This window comes from Pseudophryne corroboree, chromosome 6 (assembly GCF_028390025.1).
Source record: "Pseudophryne corroboree isolate aPseCor3 chromosome 6, aPseCor3.hap2, whole genome shotgun sequence".
NCBI lineage: Eukaryota > Metazoa > Chordata > Amphibia > Anura > Myobatrachidae > Pseudophryne > Pseudophryne corroboree.
Window position 1 is genome coordinate 760,474,180 of NC_086449.1, and position 11,512 is coordinate 760,485,691.

An 11,512-nucleotide genomic window follows, 5' to 3' on the forward strand; every position below is an offset into this window, starting at 1 on the left:
TGATATTCACAAAATCGGAATATATACTAAATGCAGATGGTCAAGACGGCATCCTGACACTGAAAATGCCGACATTGGAGGGGGTAAGTATTTGTACCCTCCCTGTCCCCTACCTAACCCTCAGGTGGTTGCAGCTAGAGCCGAACCCTAACCCCTCCTAGTGCCTATCCCTAATCCCCACCCCGATATTCACCTTTGGGATATCGGTGATCTGGCGCCGGTGTCCTGAGTGGTGTTGGGATTCCGGCGTCGGTCACATGCCTGCTGGCATCCCGACAGTTGTGATGCTAAATGCATCCCATACCAGGTGCCCAATGCTTGACTAATAAAATCCCATTGTTAGGGCTATGGGGGTCATTCTGAGTTGATCGCTAGCTGAAAATGTTTGCTGCGGTGCGATTAAGTAAAAAACTGGCACTTCTGCGCATGCATATGTGGCGCAATGCGCATGCGTATGCGGCGCAATGCGCATGCGTATGCGGCGCAATGCGCACGCGCAACATACTTTCACAACGGACAATGTATTTTCACACAAGGTTTAGCGAAGCTTTTCAGTCGCAATGGCCGCCGCAGAGTGATTAACATGAAGTGGGCGTTTCTGGGTGTCAACTGACCGTTTTCAGGGATTGCTCGAAAAAACGCAGGCGTGCCAGAAAAAATGCAGGCGTGGCTGGGCGAAGGCAGGGCGTGTTTGTGACGTCAAATCCGGAACTGAATGGTCTGAAGTGATCGCAAGCGCTGAGTAGGTCTGAAGCTACTCAGAAACTGCACAATATATTTTTGTAGCCGTTCTGCGATGCATTCGTTCGTACTTCTGCTAAGCTAAAATACACTCCCAGTGGGAGGCGGCATAGCGTTTGCATGGCTGCTAAAAACTGCTAGCGAGCGATCAACTCGGAATGACCCCCCCCCTTATAACAGATATAAGATCACTAATTCTAAATCTTCACCAACTGAAATATGCCATCTCCATACAACTCAATATTAATTATTTAAATAAAATTTCAACAGGTATGCTCTTAGTACATTTCCTTGAAATTTTAATAAAAAAAAAAAAAAAAAACTCTTGGGCCATTAGAGTTACATTTTATATGCCGTATTAGACTGAGCAAGAAGACTAATGGAAGTTTCTGAAAATACAGTCTTCAGAAAAATAATAAGTCTAATTTGTGTGGGTCCTGCTTAAAAAAGGCTTCAGTACAGGGGTAAGAGAAAACCTCAGCAGCGAAGGGTTAATAATGAAGCAATATGGACAATTCTCTCTGCTGTATGGAGCCATACACTGTAGATGTGTTCAACAAGAGATTTGTGTTTTAAATGTTTATTGATTCTTGGCAGCTAACAAAAAAATTCATTAGACTTGTACTTACTGTAAATCAGTGAATTATAGAACTGGATGTAGAACACCTTTCATGAACACTAATCTCTGTATCAGGTAATGAAGTTTAATTATTGTCTCCATTAGTTGCTGTTAGCATCAAGCTGTGTGAGAATTGATAAAATGTGGGCAACCATTGTTCCTCTCAGCCGACATGCATTAATCTCTATTGTGTTTCAGTTTATCAATCACTGTTCAGGTTTGAGTACTTCCTCAATGCAGTTGAATTCATTTGACGCATAGTTTTAGAGCAGAGGCTGCAGAGATTATGGTGGTCATTCCGCGTTGATCGGTAGCTGCATATGTTTGCAGCGCTGTAATCAGGCCAAAAAACGGCAGTTCTGCGCATGCGTATGCGGCGCAATGCGCACGCGTGACGTACGGGCACAACGAACGATGCAGTTTGCACAGGGTCTAGCGATGCATTTCAGTCGCACTGGTTGCCGCAGAGTGATTGACATGAAGTGAGCGTTTCTGGGTGGCAACTGACCGTTTCAGGGAGTGTTTAGAAAAACGCAGGCTTGCCAGGGAAAACGCAGGCGTGGCTGGGCGAACACTGGGCGTGTTTGTGACGTCAAAACCGGAACTGAACAGTCTGAAGTGATCGCAAGCGCTGAGTAGGTTTTGAGCTACTCTGAAACTACACAAACATTTTTTGCAGGCGCTCTGCGATACAACCGTTCGCACTTCTGCTAAGCTAAAATACACTCCCAGTGGGCGGCGGCATAGCGTTTGCGCGGCTGCTAAAAACTGCTAGCGAGCGATCAACTCGGAATGAGGGCCGATGTGAGATTATAGTCTGGAATGGCCGGTCACACATCTAGCAATGAACAATTAAGCATAGTTTCTGATTGGGTAGACAATCACTCTTGAGATAAATCCTGGTACTGTAAGTAAATAACAGCAAGGGGGAAGAATACAAATTTAAGAGTGAATTGTAAAATAAAACTATTAAAAAAGATACAGATGTGCCACATACAGTACACTGAGCGCTATGCCGCATAGTACCATATTTTTCTTTACATATTGCATTGCAGATGCAGTAAAGAGCCCCTCAAAGTGTAACAGAGACACTAGGCTGTGACTTTATTTGCACGAATTGATATAAAGATGAAAGCAGAGTAGTGACCAGAATGGAGCCGAAATGCTGGCCGGACTGGAACCGGAATAGTGGTTGGAATGGAATCGGAATACTGGCCGGACTAGAACCGGAATGGACTGAAGTGTTCAACGGGCTGGATCTGGAATGATAACACTGGAAGTCCTGAAGAGAAGCAATAGTTCTTATAGGAAATGGAGACCGGAATGAAACCAGCCGAGTGCTGACCGGGCTGGATCCGGAATCTTGACTCTGGAGAGTGCTTGAGATATAATGCAGAGTACTCAGGGCCGTAACTAGGTGTGTGCGGAAGGGGCACCGCACATAGCGCTGCAGGGTAGAGGGCGCTGTTGGCAGCACTTGTCAGTTATCTGTTTTAATTACTTTTACTTGCAGCTTTACCCCTCTTTGAAGCCTAGTGTCTCCTGACCACCGCTGTCTCCTACCCTGACCCCTTCTGTCACTAATACACCTATACAACATTCATGAACTCAACTTAAGATTTCGTATTTATTCAGTCACACTGTCCTTTATTACATTTCAAGATGCTGACATACCCAGGATTCAAACCCATTGCCTGTGGCATTGCAGTCAGACAATCTTTTCATTGAGCTATCTGCCCTTGCATAGAAAGGTAGAGAATTCTAAGATAGACAAATCTATTTGTAGCTTACCTTTTATTTGTGAAAAAATGATCAGCATTGTGGCTGAGCAGATCTACTGTATGTAGTGTGTGGCTGCAAGGGACTGGATGTGTGGCTGCACACTACATAGATCTGCTCAATTGCAATGCTACATAGATCTTCTCAAGTACCAGTAGCTTGTGAAGGGGCCTCATAGCATGGGCTCTATCTGGGATAAATCTTGTCATCAGGGCCGTAACGAGGTGTGTACCAGCGGTGCCTGGCACACAGTGCATATGCACTGTGGGCGCAGAACCGCTGGCAACACCCGCAAGGTCACCCGCGCCTCACTAGTATTGTCCGCCCACCCGCCATAGATCACACTTACAATCTCGGAAACTCCTCACTGCTGCAGCGCAGCTTAGTCCCCGTTTCAGGCTGTCATTCCCCCAAATTGGCCACTTAGAGCTGGCCCAAAATTGGCTGGTCTCTTAATACTGCTTTCACTTTCGGGTGCTCTACTCACTGCTCCAGCTCAGCTCTCCCCTCACCAGCTACCTGAGCGGCTTCTACTGGTCTCTCTTGCAGATGCCGCCGTGACAGCCGCCCAGGGGACCAGCTACCCAGCGCTATCACAGGTAACAGCGCCGCCAGCCTCTCCCTGAAGGACGTGCTGCTGCCCAGCTCTGTATTCACTATCCCCCACAGCTCCTGCTGCTGCTGCGGTTTACAGCTTATCTCTCTTGCTAGCAGCGCAGGCAGCTAGAGGGATGTGAGCGCACTCAATGGAAGCCGCAGTCTCTGTAACAGCTGGGGGTACTTATATATTCCACTGAGAGCGGCCGCACGGCACCCCTTTTTCCCACCTCTGTCGCGTGGGTCCCCCATACTTTGCGCATGATCTCTGGAAGCATCCCACAGAGCCTCCTCAGTACCATAGTATCTCCTACTGGTGCGTTCAGGCTGCCATACAATACATACAATTCTCATAAGTATTTATAATTAAAATATAGAGATGTACAAATTACTATGTTCTTAGCAGATACTATGTTTATATAGAGTGCTACATCTGTATATGAACGGTGCAGCACTGACCACTGTGTAGTTAACAGCAGGCAGCGCTGCGTAGTGCGAGAGGCATCCTTCGTGTGGGCTGCTCTGTGTGTCGTGTAGGCAGAGCAGTGTATGGGCAGGCATTGAAGGGGACTGTACCTGGCGTAACGTGTATAAGAGGTTGTACATGTAGTAACGTGTATAAGTAATCTACCTGGCATAATGTGTAAAAAGGGACTCTACCTGCTGTAATGTGTAAAATAGGGCTCTATCTGGCGTAATGTGTGTAAGTGGCACTACTGTGCGGCGTATTTTAAATAATGGAGACTTCTGTGCAGCATAATATGAATTGGCATTATTTTGTGGCTGCGTCCCTTCACCATGAAGCCACGCCCCTATATTTTTGCCACGCGCTGGCTCTGTTTTAAATATTGGGGGCGCCGATGCCTGTTTCTTGCACACAGCGCTAAAATGTCTAGTTACGGCACTGCTTAGTATTCACAAGACTGGAACTGGATCAGAGAAAAGTCACTGGAACATACAGTAGAAACTCAGAACAGAGCTGTTACAGTGACTTGTTGTTCACTGAAAGTCCCCTTTATAGCACAGAGTGTAAACAGATTGGATGCTGCGATCAGCTGATGAAAGGAAGCTCCTGGATTGGTTACTGGAGGTCAGCTGACAACAACCAAGATGGTGGCGCCCAGGTCCGGTTTTGGAGGGAACTCTGAACCAGGCCCAAACACCAGGAATTAAATACAATGGAGAATCAATATTCACAGCGATATTCACAGAGACAGCGGTGACTGCTAGGAACTTATTGTGGGATCAGCGTCAGCAGACGTCTTCTTGAGCCGAGAGTGATGTGTGGAAACAACGCGCACGGACCTCTGCGCCAGACAGGACAGACATTGCAATGGTAAGAAACAAGTTTTAAAACTTTGGAGTGTGTCAAGTTCATACTAAACCTAACTTCCATATCTTTTGGCTTGGAGTTTGGAGTAAGTTGTTGAAGATGGGCTGGCAGTTGGCCTCCATCTAGTCATTGAGTTGATAGTGATGGGTTGGCACTTGGCTTCCATCTAGGCACTGAGTTGATGACAATGAGTTGGCAGTTGGCCTCCATGTAGGCATTGCATTGATGATGATGATGGGCTGGCACTTGGCCTCTATCTAGTTATTGAGTTGATGGTGATTTGTTGCCAGTTGTCCCCAATTTAAGCCAGTTTGTGCAGACAGTGATAATGCATGCAGAGCCTTTCTTTCTTCGGCACGAGAGCCGGCCCTAACCAATATGCCCTAGGTAAGATTTTGGCTGGTTCTCCCTTGCACAGACGCTAGTTCACCTCTGACCCTGTACCCCTTTCCCAGCACCATCACACCTCACCCATAGCAGTCCTCATTTTGGTGCTCCTACCCCCTATATTTTAAATAGGAACAGTGTGCGCATTCTGTGCATAGCACAAAATGGGGCATCTTCTTGCTGGGAAGGGGCATGGCCACACAATAATACCACCAGTTGAAATTATGCCACCCAGTACTGCATCTTTATTCACATTATATCATGCAGTAGTGCCCCTTATTCACATTACACCACACCATATTGCTCTTTATTCACATTAGACCACACAGTAGTGCCCTTTCTATACGTTACGCCACAAAGTACTGTAGTACTCCTTATACACATAATGCCGCACATTAGTAATGCATTTCGTATGCAGATAGAGCCGCAGTCACACACAGAATATAGGCATGCTGCATATCATTTCAATCAGCAGAAGCTGCTTGTGCCCCTAGGCATTCCAAATGCCCTAGGCATTTACCTATGCCTATGGCCGTCTCTGATCGCCACCATACCTTTACCTTTCATTATACATAAAGTGGGCTCTTTCTCTTCCTTAGTATGTCTCTGAGTATTCTTTTAGATAAGTGTATATTGTTTGCACTTGTGTATAAATGTAGGCAGACAACATCTGATAGAGAAGGTTGGGTACGGGATACCGGCAGTGAGAATGATGGCAGTCAGAACACTGACACCGGCATCCCAACAGGGGGCGATCAATTAAACTAACCTTTTCTGCCCCACCCTGCGGCCTCACCCTAACCCTCCATTCCCGCAGCCTAACCCTCCCACATGCAGCTTGGCCCTAACCATCCCCCCGAAGCCTAAACCTAACCCTTTCCCTGCAGCGTAACCCTAACCCTCCCCTGTAGTGGGGGCAAAACTGTGGTGCAACAACCTGTGTGGATACGGCTGCTCTGCAACAAAGTGTCCATGAAACTAATGAAACTGTTGGTATCCAAGTGTATGCTGAGCTGATAGTCTCGGATCTGCAATGCCGGCAATGTCTACCACAGTTCACTAAGTTTAAAAAAAAAAATGTGGAGGTCAGTGACGATCAGACCCTCCCGCCACCTCCCAGAACATTTTGAAAATGCATAATAATGTGTCAACAAAATGCTAGCTGTCAGTAAATATTTTCAAAATTGTCAGCAAAATATATTCATCAGGCATTTGGTAAGGGATACCGGCAGACGGGATCTGGGTTGTCAGCATACCAACGCAGGGATCCCCACCGCCAGAATGCCGGCAGGGGGGCGACCCTTGTGAGCTCGGTGGCTCGCTGCACTCGTCACAAGTTGTATTCTCACTCTATGAGTGTCACGGACCCCCACGAGTGGGAATAGTCCTCGGCCCCCTGCCGGCATTCTTTCGGCCGGGATCCCAGTGTCGGTATGCTGACCACCGGCATCCCGACTTAAAATAATATGTAAAAAGAAGCATATAAGGAGATAAAATAGGTCTAAGTGTGTAAGGTGTGACACTAATAGAAACACTAAGGACACATCGGCAGACGCTGCTGTGTGCAACCGCAGCAGCCTGTTTACTGTCGTATGCTAATGCGAATATCCGCCATCTATGTCGGCTACCTGTTTGTCTTCACACAGAAGGACGTGCCGCTGAGTATCTCCATCCACAGTCACCATTAGTATCGGGACTTACACCCACCCCTTACTGGTGATAATGGAATTGTTTTCCCTGATAATATGAATATTTTTTCATATTATTAATAATTATCATAGATATATATTTAGATAGACATAAGATATATTTCTCACTACAAATACATTAAATAGAGACAAGAATGCACTGAAGACGCTATCTTTGCTCTGGCTCTTTAATGATGTAAACATTAACTACCAGGTATACCCACAGTAAGCTGTAACCAGTAGATGTTGGCCATGGATCACTGTTTTTATGTACTTACCTATTAGAGAAGGTGAGAAAAGGTGGAAAATACACACTGACAGATTTCTGCAGACTTCAAAAAAGAAAGGTCGCTCCTTTTCGATTAGAAGATTACAGAAACCTCTCAGTGCATATTTCCCCCTGCTCTAATAGGTGAGTGCATAAAGATAAGAATCCATGGTTACTGGTCAGCTACTGGGTGAGCCTCCGTAACAGCGGCGGAGTTACACAGGGGCCTACAACAGCTCTATGACCTTCGTTAGCGTGTCTTTAAGCATTTCAACCTTGAGTTTTAATAAGGTGTTTTCTGCCGCTAACAAGTTGTTTTCCTCGACTAACTGTTTGTTAATGAGATCGAGGACTTTTATCTGGCGATCCTTGTTCTTCTCACTGGGAGATAGTTTTTGGATAAACTGCCCTCAGAGTGATCATAACCCACTGGCTTGGTTGGAGGCATTTCTTCCTCAAGCCTGGTATGGCGAGGCAAGTGGGCATCTCTTCTCTGTGCATTCCAGCTCCTGTATCTTCTGCATGGACAGCAGGCAGTTATCGTCTCCCACAGTGTGATCATCCATCTCGGGGCCATAGTGCTGATGTGGAGAAAGATGAAGAGTAGACAGTGTTAGATGCCTTGCAATGCATTTACAATTGTAAGTAACATCAACTACAGTATTTAGGGATATACATTCATATTTAAGATCAACTAGAACCTGAAACTGTAAGCTGTATAATGGCCTTTCTGGACAGTCCATTTCACCGGTTACTATTATACTTATGTAAGCTGAGAACACTTTCATTGTTGGAATTTGTAAAATCATCTGCGGTGTCCGACATAAACCTACATTCTGCCTTCCCTAATATTTTCAGACTTATCAAACCTTCTAAAGAGTATAAAAAGGAGCTGTTGCCCATAGCAACCAATTATCTTCTAGCTATTATTTATCTAGTATACTCCATGCAATGATACAGTAGTTAACATCGGATTGTTGCTATAGGCAACACCTCCCATCATTAGAAGGGATGAGAGATCTCCCCCTAGATTACTAGTAATTAATGGTGGCCATGTATTACTGATGTACTCTATGGCTCAGTGTGTAATAAGGAAACCAGGAGAGCGGTGAGGATTTCTCAGTACATAAATAGCTCCGTAGTTTGGCTTCAGTGGCAGAAGATGAAACCATCATGGAAAACCTCAGTGACCACTATAATAAACTAACATACACATTTATAATACAAAACATTTTAAATAAAACATATGATAGTATTATTTAAATAAGCACCAGCTACAGTATGACATAATTTCATTTACTATGTATTTGTTTCCAGTTTAATGTGTTGTATCTGTATCATATTTTCTGTCTTATTAAATCATTAAAGCAATCATTTCTATTCCCCTCTGATTCTTGTTGCCCATTTATCAATGTTTTTTAGCTGTTTAAAACTCATTACGTATGACAAATGTTGTTCCAGCCAATCAGCTACCAACTGTCATTTTTTAAACACATGACAGTTGGGAGCTGATTGACTGGAGCACATACGCAACAGGTTTTGGATAGCTGATAAATGAGCCCCTAAGTCTGCTGCCATATCTAACTAAGCTGCCCTTGTCTTTGTCCTGTTACTAACCTCAGCCAAGTGTGTTTCTCCTGCCAGTTGTTTCTAATCCTGCCGGTGAGCTGTCTGTCTCCAGATCTTGAAGGAGAATGAGGGAGGCAGCAGCCAAGCCGAGATATACAGTTGATACCAGGGCCGGACTGGGACCAAAAATAGGCCCTGGCATTTTTGAAGCACACAGGCCCACCTCGGTGTCAGCATCTGACTCCTCCCCTTACTATTCCCGACTCCTCCTACTTCTTAGTCTATGCTCTTACAAATATAATTAATAATATAACAACATACAAGTGTACATCATTCTGTATTAAAATACACACAACCATTGGTTGAAGTGGAAATTTTGAAGTAGGGGTATGGAAAAAAAAAGGTTGTAACTAAGCGCGTGCGCTCCAGAAAAGGGGCGTGGACACGTACGCGCCCCATTCACTAGAATGAGAGCGTCTGTGAGCACTCCCAGCGGGGCTAATCGGCGACCAATCAGACAGAGAGTGTCCCATAGAGGTACTGTGTGCGCGCGCGCCGAAAATATGGGAGTGACCAATTAAAATGGGACGTGATACACAGACATATGCCCCCAATAGTGCAGTGCCAGATCCACAATTGCCCCCACAGTGCCAGTTATACAAATGCCCCCACAGTTCCAGCCAATTGCCCCCACAGCAGTGCTGCAGCTGCTTACCGCTGCTGCTGCTCCTCCGGCTGTGATGTTAGGTGTCAGGAGCTCAGAGCGCACCAGCGCGGCTATGTCTGGCGGCGTGTAGCGGACTTCAAACCAGCCGCCGGTACGTGAGCCAATCAGAGCACGCGGACCGGCAGCGGCGGGTCCTGATTGGCTGCCGTTCCACGAGCTCTGATTGGCTCACGAACCGGTGGCTGGTTTGAAGTCCGCTACACGCCACCAGACATAGCCGCGCTGGCGCACTCTCCTCTCCTGACAGGTGAGACACGATGCCGCCGGACTGAGCGGCAGCGTGTCTCAGTGATACAAGTCGGCTCGGAAGCGCTGGACCAGCCCTCGTGGCCATCGGCCCTTCCAGGGCCGAAACTAGGACTAACGGCACCCGGGGCAAGACAGAAATTTTGCGCCCCCCCCCCAAATAAATAAATATATATTATATATATATATATATATATATGTATGTATGTGGCTGTGTACATATATACACGCGTGTGTGTGTGTGTGTGTGTGTATATATATATAATATATATATATATATATATATCTATCTATCATGTGTGTATTACTGGTGTCTGCTGGTCTGAGGGATATCTGTGTTGAATTTGTTTGTTTCTTATTTTTTTTATTTTTATTTTTCTATTTTATTATATATATATATATATATATATATATATCTGTATATATCTGTATATCTGTAGCTGTCACAGTGGTGAAAATGAGCAGTAGTTTGAATTAGCTGCAGGGGTTAACACCAGTCACAGTGAATATGTGTGTGTGTTTTACCTCAGTCTATCGCTGTCCTGCTTCCATCCATCACTGTGCTGTCGGGCTGAATGCAATGCTGTGTGGGGCCAGAAAAAGGTCAGTAGCTGACCACATTCGTAGCTCGTGCGGGCGGGCAGTATACTTTTTTGGGCTTGCCGCCGCTGCTTAGGAAGGGAAACTAGACGTTACCCTGACTCCCTAGCTCCAGCAGCCGTGGCCAGCTTTCTGCAATGCCTCATGGGATTTGTAGTCTCTATGCTACTGCATAAAGTCTAAGCAGTAGCACACATGACTACAAATCCCATTTTTCTTCAATAGATTCTCTGCTGTGTCAGACCCAGCTGATCCCAGCGCCCTATCAAATCCCGCGCCCGGGTCACATGCCCCCCCTAGCCCCTCCCTAGTTTCGGCTCTGGGCCCTTCTGGCATTTGCCAGAAGTGCCAGATGGCCAGTCCGGCCCTGGTTGATACCATTATGACATCACAGCATGACCTCACAGACCCCACCAGGACAGCCAGGACTGGTTCTTTCTGGTTTGAGACCCATTATGACATCACAGCACGACCCTCACAGCCTCCACCACACTGGCCACTGGTTTGAGGCACCTCCACCACACTGGCCACTGGTTTGAGGCACTTTTGTGTGACTGACATAAGGGAAATGTGATATCACACCTTATTTAAAGTTATTACATTCACATTAGAATAAGAGTTATTATTTTATGGCAGGGTTTCTGTATTGATTTTTGATTATGGGAGGCTTTGTATAAACCCAATTTTCACTGTGCTTACGTTGTTTTTTAATGTTACTGTGTATCCGCAATAACCTCAATTAAGGATAAAACACTGCTTATGGCACTGACCTCCTTCAGAAGTGTTAGGATTCTGTTAGTTAAACATCATATTGGCCATAAGACTCAACACAACATCTCTCTCCCTTCCCTGTTAGGCTCTGCAGTGTTACTTCATGCTGTTACTTCATGGTGTTACTTCATGCTGGCTGCTCCCCTGCTGTTGCTGCCTGCTGCGGTGCCTCTCGCATAGTGAAGGG

General features: G+C 45.8%; 1 long non-coding RNA gene across 1 annotated transcript; it reads right to left on the minus strand.

Annotated features, from left to right (window-relative positions):
* Positions 1-7,318: 7,318 nt before the first annotated feature.
* Positions 7,319-10,654, minus strand: LOC134935674 (uncharacterized). The gene is made up of 2 exons (XR_010180333.1): positions 10,480-10,654; positions 7,319-7,993 (listed from the first exon to the last, which is right to left on the minus strand). It is a non-coding gene; the product is annotated as an uncharacterized LOC134935674 (long non-coding RNA).
* Positions 10,655-11,512: the final 858 nt, after the last annotated feature.